The sequence below is a fragment of the Lagenorhynchus albirostris genome, chromosome X, assembly GCF_949774975.1.
Source record: "Lagenorhynchus albirostris chromosome X, mLagAlb1.1, whole genome shotgun sequence".
Taxonomy (NCBI): Eukaryota; Metazoa; Chordata; class Mammalia; order Artiodactyla; family Delphinidae; genus Lagenorhynchus; species Lagenorhynchus albirostris.
The window spans coordinates 58936318-58952416 of NC_083116.1; positions in this window are offsets into that span (position 1 = coordinate 58936318).

Sequence of the window (16099 nt, forward strand, 5' to 3'; positions counted from 1 at the left end):
CATCATTGTTTGTTTGCTCTTTAGTTCTGATAGGTCCTTGTTAAACATTTCTTGTATTTTCTCCATTCTATTTCCAAGATTTTGGATCATCTTTACTACATCTTTATCATTACTCTGATGTATTTTTCAGGTAGACTCCTTATTTCCTCTTCATTTTTTTGGTCTGGTGGGTTTTTACTTTGCTCCTTCATCTGCTGTGTGTTTCTCTGTCTTTTCATTTTGCTTAACTTATTGTATTTAGGGTCTCATTTTCACAGGCTGCTGGTTTGTAGTTCCTGTTGTTTTTGGTGTCTGCCCCCAGTGCCTAAGGTTGGTTCAGTGGGTTGTGTAGGCTTCCTCGTGGAGGGGACTAGTGCCTGTGTTCTCGTGGATGAGCCTGGATCTTGTGTTTCTGGTCGTGATGACCACATCTGGTGGTGTGTTTTGGGGTGTCTGAGACCTTATTATGATTTTAGGCAGCCGCTATGCTAATAGGTGGGGTTGTGTTCCTGTCCTGTTGATTGTTTGGCTTAGGTTGGCCAGCACTGTATCTTGCTCTTCATTGAGTGGAGGTGGGTGTTAGCATTGAGATGGAGTTCTCTTGGAAACTTTCTCCATTTGATATTATGTGGAGGCGGGAGGTCTCTAGTGGACCAGTATCCTGAACTTGGCTCTACCACCTTAGAGACACAAGCCTGACACTCGGTCAGAGCACCAAGACCCTATCAGCCACATGGCTCAGATGAAAAGGGAGAAAAAAAGAAAGAAAGGAAGAAAAGAAAATAATTAAAATAAAAAATAATTATTAAAAATAAAAAAGTTATAAAAGAAAGAAAGAAAGAAGAGAGAAACCAAACCAAAAAACAAATCTATCAATGATAACATGTGCTAAAAACTATACCAAAATAAAAAAAAAATTGACAGACAGAACCCTAGGACAAATGGTAAAAGGAAAACTCTACAGACAAAATCACACAAGGAAGCATACACCTACATGCTAACAAAAAGAGAAATAGGAAAAAATTATATATATTTATATATAAAAAGAAAGTATGAATGGAGCAACCAAATCAATAAAGTAATATGCCAGTGATAATAAACTCTAAATACTAAACTAAGATAAACATAAATCTGGAAACAAATTAGATGCAGAAAGCAAACCCTAAGCCTACAGTTGCTCCCAAATCTACCACCTCAATTTTGGGATGATTCGTTGTCTATACAGGTATTCCAGAGATGCAAGGTACATCAAGTTGATTGTGGAGATTTAATCTGCTACTCCTGCGACTACTGGCAGAAATTTCCCTTTCTCTTCTTTGTTCACATAGCTCCTGGGATTCAGCTTTGTATTTGTCCCTGCCTCTGCGTGTAGGCCACCTGAGGGCGTCTGTTCTTCACTCAGACAGGACTGGGTTAAGAGAGCAGCTGATTAGGGGCTCTGGCTCACTCAGGCTGGGGGGAGGGAGGGGTACAGAATGTCGGGCAAGCCTGCAGCAGCAGAGGCCGCTGTGATGTTGCAACAGCCTGTGGCATGCCGTGTGTTCTCCTGGGGAAGTTGTCCCTGGATCATGGGATCCTTGCAGTGGTGGGTTGCACAGGCTCCTGTGAGGGGATGTGTGGATAGTGACCTGTGCTTGCACACAGGCTTCTTGGTGGCTGCAGCAGCAGCCTTAGAGTTTCATGTCCGTCTCTGGTGTCCGCGCTGATAGCTGCGGCCCATGCCCCTATCTGGAGTTCGTTTAGGCGGTGCTTTGAATCCCTTCTCATTGTGCACCCCCCAAAAATGGTCTTTTTCCTCTTAGGCAGTTCCAGACTTTTTCCCGGACTCCCTCCTGGCTAGCTGTGGCGCACTAGCCCCCTTCAGGCTGTGTTCATGCAGCCAACCCCAATCCTCTCCCTGAAATCTGACCTCCAAAGCCAGAGCCTCAGCTCCCAGCCCCCACCCATCCTGGAGGGTGAACAGAGAAGCCTCTCAGGCTGGTGAGTGCTGGTCGGCACCGGTGCTCTGTGAGGGAATCTCTCTGCTTTGCCCTCGGCACCCCTGATGCTGCACTCTCCTCCGTGGCTCCAAAGTTTATCCCCATCACCCCCACCCCGTCTCTGCCAGTGAAGGGGCTTCCTAGTGTGTGGAAACTTTTCCTCCTTCACAGCTGCCTTCCAGAGGTGCAGGTCCCATTCCTATTCTTTGTCTCTCTTATTTCTTTTGCCCTAACCAGGTATGTGGGGTGTTTCTTGTCTTTTGGCAAGTCTGAGGTCTTCTGCCAGCGTTCAGTAGGTGTTCTGTAGGAGATGTTCCACATGTGGATGTATTTCTGATGTATTTGTTGGGAGGAAGGTGATCTCCATGTCTTACTCCTCTGCCATCTTGAAGGTCTCTGCCAGACTGGATATTTCTGAAGGGAGTTGTGCTTATAAAAGTCATCTAATCAAATTCCTACCATTTCTTATCATTAATATTGTTTTTATATCAATGAGAACAAGTAAAAAGTGGGTAGATATGTTTAGTTTAATGATAGCAAATTGAAAATTCTGCCCTGTACAGAGGTATAACCAAAGAAAAGTTGTAGTCCTCCAGGGGAAAAAAGAAAACAGAAATTCTCATGAGATGATGATAGTAAGAATTGTGGTGATAATGAAGTATTTTTCCCCAGCTCTGATGAGGGGTAACATTTCTGAATATTTTGGTGCTGGTGAACTTCCCTTTTTTTCATTCATTTAACCAAAATATATTGATTGTCTTTACATGCTAGGCAATTATTCTAGTTTCACATTTCCATTATGAATACATTTGAGTCATTCATGAGTTCATGCATGTAAGGAGCCTTCCCCATACTCTTTTATGATAACATGATTTAAAGAGAGTTCAGTTAAGCAAGGTAAGTCCAGCCATCATTTTTTTTTCTTTGGTGTGGACATATGTTATTATTTCTCTTGGGTATATATCTATGAATTGCTGGTTCATACAGTTCCTCTTTTTAACAATTTCAGAAACTGCCTGACTACTTTCCAAAGTGGATACACTATTTTACATTCCCACCAAACATAGAATATATGGTTCTAATTTCTCCATGTATTTGCGAGCAATTACTAATTTCTACCTTTTTTAAACATCTTTATTGGGGTATAATTGCTTTACAATGGTGTGTTAATTTCTGCTTTATAACAAAGTGAATCAGTTATACAAATACCTATGTCCCCATATCTCCTCCCTCTTGCATCTCCCTCCTCCCACACTCCCTATCCAACCGCTCCAGGCACACACAAAGCACTGAGCTGATCTCCCTGTGCTATGCGGCTGCTTCTCACTAACTATCTACCTTAAGTTTGGTAGTGTATATATGTCCATGCCTCTCTCTCACTTTGTCACATCTCACCATTCCCCCTCCCCGTATCCTCAAGTCCAGTGTCCAGTAGGTCTGTGTCTTTATTCCTGTCTTACCCTATGTTCTTCATGACATTCTTTTCTTAAATTCCATATATATGTGTTAGCATATGGTATTTGTCTTTCTCTTTCTGACTTACTTCACTCTGCATGACAAACTCTAGGTCTGTCCATCTCATTACAAATAGCTCAATTTCGTTTCTTTTTATGGCTGAGTAATATTCCAGTGTATATATGTGCCACATCTTCTTTACCCATTCATCCGATGACGGGCACTTAGGTTGTTTCCATCTCTGAGCTATTGTAAATAGAGCTGCAATGAACATTTTGGTACATGACCCTTTTTGAATTATGGTTTTCTCAGGGTATATGCCCAGTAGTGGGATTGCTGGGTCATATGGTAGTTCTATTTGTACTTTTTAAGGAACCTCCATACTGTTCTCCATAGTGGCTGTACCAATTCACATTCCCACCAGCAGTGCAAGAGTGTTCCCTTTCCTCCACAACGTCTCCAGCATTTATTGTTTCTAGATTTTATGATGATGGCCATTCTGACTGGTGTGAGATGATATCTCATTTAGATTTTTTGATGATGGCCATTCTGACTGGTGTGAGATGATATCTCATTGTAGTTTTGATTTGCATTTCCCTAATGATTAATGATGTTGAGCATTCTTTCATGTGTTTGTTGGCAGTCTGTGTATCTACTTTGGAGAAATGTCTATTAAGGTCTTCTGCCCATTTTTGGATTGGGTTGTTTGTTTTTTTATTATTGAGCTGCATGAGCTGCTTGTAAATTTTGGAAATTAATCCTTTGTCAGTTGCTTCACTTGCAAATATTTTCTCCCATTCTGAGGGTTGTCTTTTGGTCTTGTTTATGGTTTCCTTTGCTGTGCAAATGCTCTGAAGTTTCATTAGGTCCCATTTGTTTTTGTTTTTATTTCCATTTCTCTGGGAGGTGGGTCAAAAGGATCTTGCTGTGATTGATGTCATAGAATGTTCTGCCTATGTTTTCCTCTAAGAGTTTGATAGTTTCTGGCCTTACATTTAGGTCTTTAATCCATTTTGAGCTTATTTCTGTGTATGGTGTTAGGGAGTGATCTAATCTCATACTTTTACATGTACCTGTATAGTTTTTCCAGCACCACTTATTGAAGAGGCTGTCCTTTCTCCACTGTACATTCCTGCATCCTTTATCAAAGATAAGGTGACCATATGTGTGTGGGTTTATCTCTGGGTTTTCTGTCCTATTCCATTGATATATCTTTCTGTTTTTCTACCAGTACCATATTGTCTTGATTACTGTAGCTTTGTAGTATAGTCTGAAGTCAGGGAGCCTGATTCCTCCGGCTCCATTTTTCATTCTCAAGATTGCTTTGGCTTTTCGAGTTCTTTTGTGTTTCCATATATATTGTGAAATTTTTTGTTCTAGTTCTGTGAAAAATGCCAGTGATAGATTGATAGGGATGGCATTGAATCTGTAGATTGCTTTGGGTAGTAGAGTCATTTTCACAATGTTGATTCTTCCCATCTAAAAACATGGTATATCTCTCCATCTATTTGTATCTTCCTTAATTTCTTTCATCAGTGCCTTATAATTTTCTGCATACATGTCTTTTGTCTCCTTAGGCAGGTTTATTCCTAGATATTTTATTCTTTTTGTTGCAATGGTTAATGGGAGTGTTTTCTTGATTTCACTTTCAGATGTTTCATCATTAGTGTATAGGAATGCAAGAGATTTCTGTGCATTAATTTTGTGTCCTGCAACTTTACCAAATTCATTGATTAGCTCTAGTAGTTTTCTGGTAGCATCTTTAGTATTCTCTATGTATAGTATCATGTCATCTGCAAATAGTGACAGCTTTACTTCTTCTTTTCTGATTTGGATTCCTTTTATTTCCTTTTCTTCTCTGATTTTTGTGGCTAAAACTTCCAAAACTATATTGAATAAGAGTGGTGAGAGTGGGCAACCTTGTCTTGTTCCTGATCTTAGTGGAAATGCTTTCAGTTTTTCACCATTGAGGATGATGTTGGCTGTGGGTTTGTCATATATGGTCTTTATTATGTTGAGGAAAGTTCCCTCTATGCCTACTTTCTGCAGGGTTTTTATCATAAATGGGTGTTGAATTTTGTCAAAAGCTTTCTCTGCATCTATTGAGATGATCATATGGTTTTTCTCCTTCAATTTGTTAATATGGTGTATCACATTGATAGATTTGCGTATATTGAAGAATCCTTGCATTCCTGGAATAAACCCCACTTGATCATGGTGTATGATCCTTTTAATGTGCTGTTGGATTTTGTTTGCTACTATTTTGTTGAGAATTGTTGCATCTATGTTCATCAGTGGTATTGGCCTGTAGTTTTCGTTCTTTGTGACATCCTTGTCTGTTTTGGTACCAAGGTGATGGTAGCCTTGTAGAATGAATTTTGGACTGTTTCTCCCTCTGCTATATTTGGGAAGAGTTTGGGGACAGGTGTTAGCTCTTCTCTAAATGTTTGATAGAATTCGCCTGTGAACCCAACTGGTCCTGGGCTTTTGTTTGTTGGAAGATTTTTAATCACAGTTTCAATTTCAGTGCTTGTGATTGGTCTGTTCATATTTTTTATTTGTTACTGATTCAGTCTTGGCAGGTTGTGCATTTCTAAGAATTTTGCCATTTCTTCCAGGTTGTCCATTTTATTGGCATATAATTGTTTGTAGTAATCTCTCATGATCTTTTGTATTTCTACAGTGTCAGTTGTTACTTCTCCTTTTTCATTTCTGTTTCTATTGATTTGAGTCTTCTCCCTTTTCTTCTTGATGAGTCTGGATAATGGTTTATCTAGTTTGATTATCTTCTCAAAGAACCAGCTTTTTGTTTTATTGATATTTGCTATTCTTTCCTTCATTTCTTTTTCATTTATTTCTGATCTGATTTTTATGATTTCTTTCCTTCTGTCAACTCTGGGGTTTTTTGTTCTTCTTTCTCTAATTGCTTTAGGTGCAAGGTTAGATTGCTTATTAGATTCATTTCCTGTTTCTTAAGGTGGGCTTGTATTGCTATAAACTTCCCTCTTAGAACTGATTTTGCTGCATCACATAGTTTATGGGTCATTGTGTCTCCATTTTCATTTGTTTCTAGGTATTTTTTGATTTCCTCTTTGGTTTCTTCAGTGATCAATTCTTTATTAAGCAGTGTATTGTTTAGCCTCCATGTGTTTGTATTTTTGACAGATCTTTTCCTGTAATTAATATCTAGTCTCATGGTGTTGTGGTTGGAAAAGATACTTGATACAATTTGAATTTTCTTAAATTTACCAAGGCTTGATTTGTGGCCCAGGATGTGATCTATCCTGGAGAATGTTCCATGAGCACTTGAGAAAAATGTGTATTCTGTTGTTTTTGGATGGAGTGTCCTATAAATATCAATTAAGTCCATCTTGTTTAATGTATCATTTAAAGCTTGTGTTTCCTTATTTATTTTCATTTTGGATGATCTGTCCATTGGTGAAAGTGGGGTGTTAAAGTTCCCTACTATGTATGTGTTACTGTCGATTTCCCCTTTTATGGCTGTTAGTATTTGCCTTATGTATTGAGGTGCTCCTATGTTGGGTGCATAAATATTTACAATTGTTATATCTTCTTCTTGGATCAATCCCTTGATCATTATGTAGTGTCCTTCTTTGTCTCTTCTAATAGTCTGTATTTTAAAGTCTATTTTGTCTGATATGAGAATTGCTACTCCAGCTTTCTTTTGGTTTCCATTTGCATGGAATATCATTTTCCATCCCCTTATTTTCAGTCTGTAGGTGTCCCTAGGTCTGAAGTGGGTCTCTTGTAGACACCATATATATGGGTTTTGTTTTTGTATCTATTCAGCCAGTCTGTGTCTTTTGGTGGGAGCATTTAGTCCATTTACATTTAAGGTAACTATCGATATGTATGTTTGTGTTCCCATTTTCTAAATTGTTTTGGGTTCCTTATTATAGGTCTTTTCCTTTTCTTTGTTTCTTGCCTAGAGAAGTTCCTTTTGCATTTGTTGTAAAGCTGGTTTAGTGGTGCTGAACTCTCTCAGCTTTTGCTTGTCTGTAAAGGTTTTAATTTCTCCATCATATCTGAATGAGACCCTTGCTGGGTAGAGTAATCTTGCTTGCAGGTTTTTCTCCTTCATCACTTTCAGTATGTCCCGCCACTCCCTTCTGGCTTGCATAGTTTCTGCTGAGAGATCAGTTGTTAACCTTATGGGGATTCCCTTGTGTGTTTTTTGTTGTTTTTCCCTTCCTGCTTTTAATATGCTTTCTTTGTATTTAATTTTTGACAGTTTGATTAATATGTGTCTTTCTGTGTTTCTCCTTGGATTTATCCTGTACGGGATGCTCCATGCTTCCTGGACTTGATTAACTATTTCCTTTCCCATATTAGGTAAGTTTTCAAGTATAATTTCTTCAAATATTTTCTCAGTCCCTTTCTTTTCCTCTTCTTCTTCTGGAACCCCCATAATTCGAATGTTGTTGCGTTTAATATTGTCCCAGAGGTCTCTGAGACTGTCCTCAGTTCTTTTCATTCTTTTTTCTTTATTCTGCTCTACAGTAGTTATTTCCACTCTTTTATCTTCCAGGTCAATTATCCGTTCTTCTGCCTCAGTTATTCTGCTATTGATCCCATCTAGAGTATTTTTCATTTCATTTATTGTGTTGTTCATCATTGTTTGTTTCATCTTTAGTTCTTCTAGGTCCTTGTTAAATGTTTCTTGCATTTTGTCTATTCTATTTCCAAGATTTTGGATCATCTTTACTATCATTATTCTGAATTCTTTTTCGGGTAGACTGCCTATTTCCTCTTCATTTGTTAGGTCTGGTGGGTTTTTATCTTGCTGCTTCATCTGCTGTGTGTTTTTCTGTCTTCTCATTTTGCTTATCTTACTGTGTTTGGGGTCTCCTTTTTGCAGGCTGCAGGTTCGTAGTTCCCGTTTTTTTGATGTCTGTCCCCAGTGGTTAAGTTTGTTTCAATGGGTTGTGTAGGCTTCTTGGTGGAGGGGACTAGTGCCTGTGTTCTGGTGGAGGAGGCTGGATCTTGTCTCTCTGGTGGGCAGGTCCACTTCTGGTGTAGTGTTTTGGGTGTCTGTGGCCTTATTATGATTTTAGGCAGCCTCTCTGCTAATTGATGGGGCTGTGTTCCTGTCTTGCTAGTTATTCGGCATAGGGTGTCCAGCACTGTAGCTTGCTGGTCGTTGAGTGAAGCTGGGTCTTGGTGTTGAGATGGAGGTCTCTGGGATATTTTCGCCATTTGATATTATGTGGAGCTGGGAGGTCTCTTGTTGACCAGTGTCCTGAAGTTGGGTCTTCCACCTCAGAGGCAGAGCACTGACTCCTGGATGCAGCACCAAGAGCCTTTCATGCACACAGAAAAAGAGGAAAATTGGAAAAAAATCATAAATCTTTCTCTCAAAGTCCACCTTCTCATTTTGGGATGATTCATTTTCTATTCATATATTCCACAGATGCAGGGTACATCAAGTTGATTGTGGAGCTTTAATCCGCTGCTTCTGAGGCTGCTGGGAGAGATTTCCCTTTCTATTCTTTGTTACCACAGGTCCCCTGCACTCAGATTTGGATTTGGTCCCGACTGTGTGTGTAGGTCACCGGAGGGCGTCTGCTTTTCGCTCAGACTCGACAGGGTTAAAGAGCCGCTGCTTCGGCGTCTCTGGCTCACTCAGGCCTGGATGAGGGAGGGGTACGGATGTGGAGCGAGCCTGCAGCAGCACAGGCCAACGTGACATTGCACCAGCCTGAGGCCTGCCGTGCGTTCTCCCGGGGAAGTTGTCCCTGGATCCCGGGAACCTGGCAGTGGCAGGCTGCATAGGGTCCCCAAAAGAGTGGTGTGGATAGTGACTTGTGCTCGCACACAGGCTTCTTTTTGACAGCAGCAGCAGCGTTCGCGTCTCCCGCCTGTCTCTGGGGTCCGCGCTTTTAGCCACTGCTCGTGCCCGTCTCTGGAGTTCCTTTAACCAGTGCTCTTAATCCCCTCTCCTTGCGCACCTCCTTGCAACAAAGAGGGAAGAAAAAGTCTCTTGCCTCTTCGGCAGCTCCAAACCTTTTCCCAGACTCCCTCCCGGCTAGCTGTGGTGCACTAACCCCTTCACGCTGTGTTCACGCAGCCAATCCCAGTCCTCTCCCTGTGCTCTAACCAAAGCCCGAGCCTCAGCTCGCAGTCCCGCCCACCCAGGCAGGTGAGCACACAAACCTCTTGGGCTGGTGAGTGCCAGTCGGCACCGATCCTCTGTGCGGGAATCTCCCCACTTTGCCCTCCCCACCCCTGTTTCTGTGCTCTCCTCCATGGCTCTGAAGGTCCCCCCTCCGCCACCTGCAGTCCCCGCCTGGGAAGGGGCTTCCTAGTGTTTGGAGACCTTTCCTGCTTCACAGCTCCCTCCCACTGGTGCAGGTCCCATCCCTATTCTTTTGTCTCTGTTTTTTCTTTTTTTCTTTTTCCCTACCCATGTACGTGGGGAGTTTCTTGCCTTTTGGGATGTCTGAGGTCTTCTGCCAGCATTCATTAGGTGTTCTGTAGGAGTTGCTCCACGTGTAGATGTATTTCTGGTGTATCTGTGGGGAGGAAGTTGATCTCCGTGTCTTTCTCTTCCGCCATCTTCCCCTCCCCCCTATTTTCTCCAGCCATCAATTTTTATTCAGCCATGCTACGTGAATGTAGCATTTATTTGGAGCATTAATTTCCTTCTTAGAAAAATAAGAGTAAAAGTGATTTTCTCATTATTAGACTTTATGAAACACATGCTTAAGTAGCCAACTGAGGCTTCAGCTCACTCAATGTTTTTGTATTTATAGGTTACCTTTGTTTCTTTTATTTCTTCTCTTTTAAATTATAAAGATAACACTAGCTCATGATAAAATATTTAAACAAAAACATCCAAACAGTATAGAAGTATAAGCAATAAAGAGTATTTTTCTTTTCTTCTCCCATAATATCAATAATTTAGTGTATATCCTTCCAAACCTCTTTCAAAGTGTATACACAATTACATCTTCTTACAGTTTTAATCAAAATATTATGCAAAAACTGCATAGAATGAAGTGAATCTGTATGAACTGACATGGAAGGATGGCTTTAAAATCATAATGTTAGTGGAAAAAAAGTGACTTGCAGAACAGTACAGGTAATATTTGTGTAGCTTTTACTGTCATGATTGGGAATCCCCTTCTATTTTGATTTTCATCAGTATTAGACCTAATAGAAAGATAAAGACAGATTTTTAAATTTTGGAAAAAGCAATCCTGAAATTACTATATCAATAAACTCAAAAATAACTATAAGTTTAAAAGTAAATATGCTCATATTTTCACAGTTGCAAACTCCCAACCGTTCATTTTCCATAAAGTGGTTACTTATGATCGTAGAAAATTTTCTGTCTATGAATTTATGAAACCAAACCTTAGAACAAATGCTGTGACTGCCTTTCACATGGAAATTTTCAAAAACCATATTAGAGAAGATATAGAGAGCCGTATGAAAAATAAAGATCTCCCATAAAGGTAAACACATGGACAAATATAAAAACCAGTATTTTGTAATTTTGGTTTATAACTCCATATTTAATTTTCTATGGAAGTTAAAAGACATATGCATAAATAATAAATCTATGTTAATAGGTATATACCAATAACATAAAATGGGTAGTGGAGTTATAATGATGGGGAAATAAAATTTCTATATGCTATTGAATTTATTCTAGTATAAAATTAAAATATGTTGTTATAACTTTTACAAAGAAAATATCTATAGAAAGCACAGAAAAGGAAATGAGAAGGAAATCAAAATATATCACTATATATATTGGCTAAACACAAAGGAAAGCAGTAATGTAAGAAATGAAGGACAAAAAGCTGTAAGATATATAAAAAATGAAAACAAAATTGTAAAAGTAAATCCTTCCCTGTCAGTACTTACTTTCTATGTAAATTGATTAAATGTCCATTCAAAAGACAAAAATTGGCAGAATGAATATAAAAACAGATCTAACTATATGTCTATAAGAGACTCACTTTAGATCTAAGGACATATACATGTAGAAAGTGAAATGTTGGAAAAGGATATTCCATTAAAGAGTAACCAAAATAAAGCAGATGTGGCTATGCTAATGCCAGACAAAATGAGCTTTAAGTCAAAAACTATTACAAGAGGCAAATAAGGACATTATATATTGATAAAATGATCAACTCACAAAGAAGACATAACAATTATAAACATATGTGCTCTAAACATCAGAGTTTTAAAATATGAGAAGCAAACATTGACAAAATTGAAGGTAGAATGATGCAGTTCTATAATAATAGTAGATGTCTTCAACTCCTCACTTTCAATAATGGATAGAACAATCATACAGAAGATCAATAAGGAAACAGTTCTTTAACCACACTGTTGACTAATTAGATCTAACAGACACATAAAGAACACTCTACACAACAACAACACAATACATATTTTCTTAATGCACACATAATATTCTCCAGGATTAGACCATTTATTAGGCCACAAAACAAATCTTAATAGATTTTGAAAGACTTAAATAGTAAAAATTAACTTCTCTGATCAAAATAAAATGAAACTAGAAATAAATAGCACAGGGAAACTGGAAAATATACAAATACGTGCAAATTCATCAGAAACACTCTTAAGCAGTCATGAAAGAAAAGAACAATTAAAAAGGTAAATTAGAAAGTATCTTCAGACAAATTAAGATGAAAACACAATATACTCAAACTAATAGATTCAGTGAAAGCAGTCTTAAAAGGAAATTTTATAGCTGTAGGCACATATATCAAAAGACAAGAAAGATCTTAAACAACCTAATTTTACATCCAAGGCCAGAAAAAGACACTACAAGAAAAGAAAACTACAGCCCAATACCCCTTATGAAAATTGATGCAAAATTCCTTAACAAAATACTAGCAAACAGAATTCAACAACACATTAAAAAGATTGTTCTCCATGGCCAAGTAAGATTTATTTCTTGAATGCAAAGATGATTCAACATATGAAAATCAGTTTAACACACAACATTAAAAGAACAAAGGGCAAAAACCACGTGACCACATAATCGTTTCTATTGATGGAGAAAAAGCATTTGCCAAAATTTAATATCTTTTTATGGTAAAAATACTGACAAACTATGAATAGAAGGAAACTTTCTTTTTTTAAAATTGGAGTATAATTGCTTTACAATGTTGTGTTAGTTTCTACTGTACAATGAATTGTATCAGCTATATGTATGTAAGGAACCCATAACTAACATTCATACTCAATGGTGAAAGAGTGAAAGCATTCCATTCAAAATCAGGAACAAGACAAGGAGGCCCACTTTCACCACTTCTATTCAACCCTATGGTTGCCAAATAGGCAAGAAAAAGAAATCCAAATTTGAAAGGAAGAAATAAAATTATCTTTGTTCACAGATGACATGATGTTACATGTAGAAAGTTCTATAAGCACAAAACTGTTAGAACTAATAACCAAATTCAGAAAAGTTGCAGGACATAAAATCAACACACATAAATCAAGTGTGTTTCAACAGACTAACAATGAACAATCAAACAAGGAACTTGAGAAAAATTTTTCATTTATAATAGCATCAAAAAGACTAAAATACTTAGTAATAAACTTAACCGAGAAGATGAGAGACTTGAAAACTACAAAACTTTGCTGAAATAAATTAAAGAAGACACAAATAAATGGAAAGATATACCACGTTCATGGACTGGCAGACTCTCTCTCTCTCTCTCTCTCTCTCTCTCTCTCTATATATATTTATTTATTTATTTATTTATTTATTTATTTATTTATTTTTTTGCGGTACGCAGGCCTCTCACTATTGTGGCCTCTCCCGTTGCAGAGCACAGGCTCTGGACGCGCAGGCTTAGTGGCCATGGCTCACGGGCCCAGCCACTCTGTGGCATGTGACATCTTCCCGGACTGGGGCACGAACCCGTGTCACCTGCATCGGCAGGCAGACTCTCAACCACTGCGCCACCAGGGAAGCCCCAGACAATATTTATAAAGATATAAATAATACCCAAGGAAATCTACAGATTACAATAACTCACTTATTTCACAGAGAAAACTACAACAATCAGAAAAGAACTTCACAACCTTCACCTACCACACCTGTATCTGTGCTAATACCTGCATCCATCATACTCTGCTTTACCTCATTATAACAGATGATAACGTGGGACATCACTCTAATTCTCTCTTCTTTCTCCTATATTTTAAATTTATTTTTAAATTTTTGGCTGCGTTGGGTCTTCATTGCTGCTCATGGACTTTCTCTAGTTGTGGAGAGTGGGGGCTACTCTTTTTTGCGGTGCGTGGGATTCTCCTTGCGGTGGCTTCTCTTTTTGTGGATCACAGGCTCTAGGCACGTGGGCTTCAGTAGTTGTGGCACTCGGGCTCAGTAGTTGTGGCTTGTGGGCTTTAGAGCACAGGGTCAGTAGTGTGGCACATGGGCTTTGTTGCTCCACAGCATGAGGGATCTTCCCGGACCAGGGATCTAACCCGTGTCCCCTGCATTGGCAGGCAAATTCTTAACAACTGAGCTACCAGGGAAGTCTTACTTCATTTTAAGTGTTTCCTTCCCTTCTGTGTCATTTCCATTAGTGTACAAGTAATATGCTATTTCTTCAATCTTAGAAAATACTCTCTCTGGATCCCAGATACTTCTCTATTTATCTGTTCCCCTTTTGCAGTAAGACCCCTCAAGATATATATATATATATATATATATATATATTCCTATATTCATATATATGTATATTCAGTAAGTATGGAGGAGGCTTCATTTCTCCTGCAACAGGAGCAGATTTGAAGAGGAAGAATGGGAGAGAGTGGGAGTTCACTTTTGAACATGTTGAATTTGAGATATCTATTATACATACAAATTAATATGTCAAGTAAATGGAGATATCATGTAGGCAATAGAAGTAACTAACAATAAGAAGGTTAAGTGGTTTTTTCTTGTCCTTAGAAGCTAATAAGTAGCAAATCTGGGATTCAAACTTAGATTGTTTGACTTCCAAGAGTATATTCTGAAACATTATAACTTACTGCTTCTCAGTTTAACTCTTGAGGTCTCATTCATTTGTTCAACAAATATTTATTAAACACATATATATTCAGGCCTGTGACTTATTTGGTGGTTACAAAGGTATAGAAGTGTAAGATATGATTTTTATCAGAAAAGTTATAATTTAATTTTAATTATAGTATATTTTCATTGAGAATACATTAAATGGTTTAATCTCTATTAGTAGGAAAATGCCGAGAAAATTAATAAAATTAAGTCATGTTCTCCTTCTTGGGAAAGATAGTTGTCAATTTTAGCTGATCAGGAACATCAAGACACATGATGAATAACTCTCCTTTTGCTTCTGACTGTGGATGGAAAATGATGGAAACTAGAAACAGGGAATCCCAAAGGAAAAATAAAATTGTATCTTGATTTAGATTTATCTACATATGAAGGGAATGCTTGGCTAGTGAAAAAAGCCAAAGCAGCTAGATACTAAGAGTAAATAAAATGATTTCAACTCTAATAAAGCTTGAAGTGCAAGAACTACTTTGGATAGGGCAATTTTGATTTCTAATATACAAGTTCAAATGGAGTTACAGGTATACCACTCTAAAGGGTACTAAATACCAAGTAGGGATTGGTAATAGTTTATACAGTAGACAATAAAGTCTGAAGCTTTACCTAGATATGTATGGTATTTTATAACTTCCTCTTTCAGATGATAGAAGATGAAATGCTCATTTACCCATTTTTATAGTGCTTTTCAACTGATAAAAAGGAGACTGGGAAAGCAAATTTGCATCTCTGTTAAATCTCAGTACAGAAATCTTGGTTGTTCAGATTAGGTTTCCATTATCAAGCCACTGTTACTAATTGGTCACAACATGTTCTAATCATAGCAAGGGACCTAAAAGAAACCCTGTTATTTGAGTTTTCAAACATTCCTTAGAAGAAATAAGTAGCATCATCCTGATATCTGGACTTCTATAGACAGGAAAGAAGTCCCATTATTGTACTAATGAATGGAGTGTTTTTAATTTTTATGTATTTTCTAACACTCCAGGAGGAAGAGGAGGTTTTCTAGAGAGGGCTTCATGACAAATTTTACTCTAAATTGGTAATTTTCATCTGTAGTTATGAGAGACTTAAAAGTGTCAATACTCAAAGAACTTGAGCAAAATAAAGGTTTCCAACAAAGTTCTTAGTGCTGGATTATAATTTAGATACCTGCCTTGAGATGTGTTATAGAAGTAGTGCTATGTTGCCTAAGGCACTTGATACCAAGTATTTTCTTTTTGTTTTAACAAAACTATGAATTAAACATTGATTCAAAAATCAAAAACATTGATTCTAAAACATTGATTTAAATAGTGCTGCAATGAACATTAGGGTGCATGTATCTTTTCGAATTATGGTTTTCTCTGGGTATATGCCTAGGAGTGGGATTGCTGGGTCATATGGTAGTTCTATTTTTAGTTTTTTAAGGAACCTCCCTACTGTTCTTCATAGCGGCTGTACTAATTTACATTCCCACTAACAGTGTAAGAGGGTTCCCTTTTCTCCACACCCTCTCCAGCATTTATTGTTTGTGGGTTTTTTGATGATGGCCATTCTGACTGGTAAGAGGTGATACCTCATTGTAATTTTGATTTGCATTTCTCTAATAGTTAGTGAT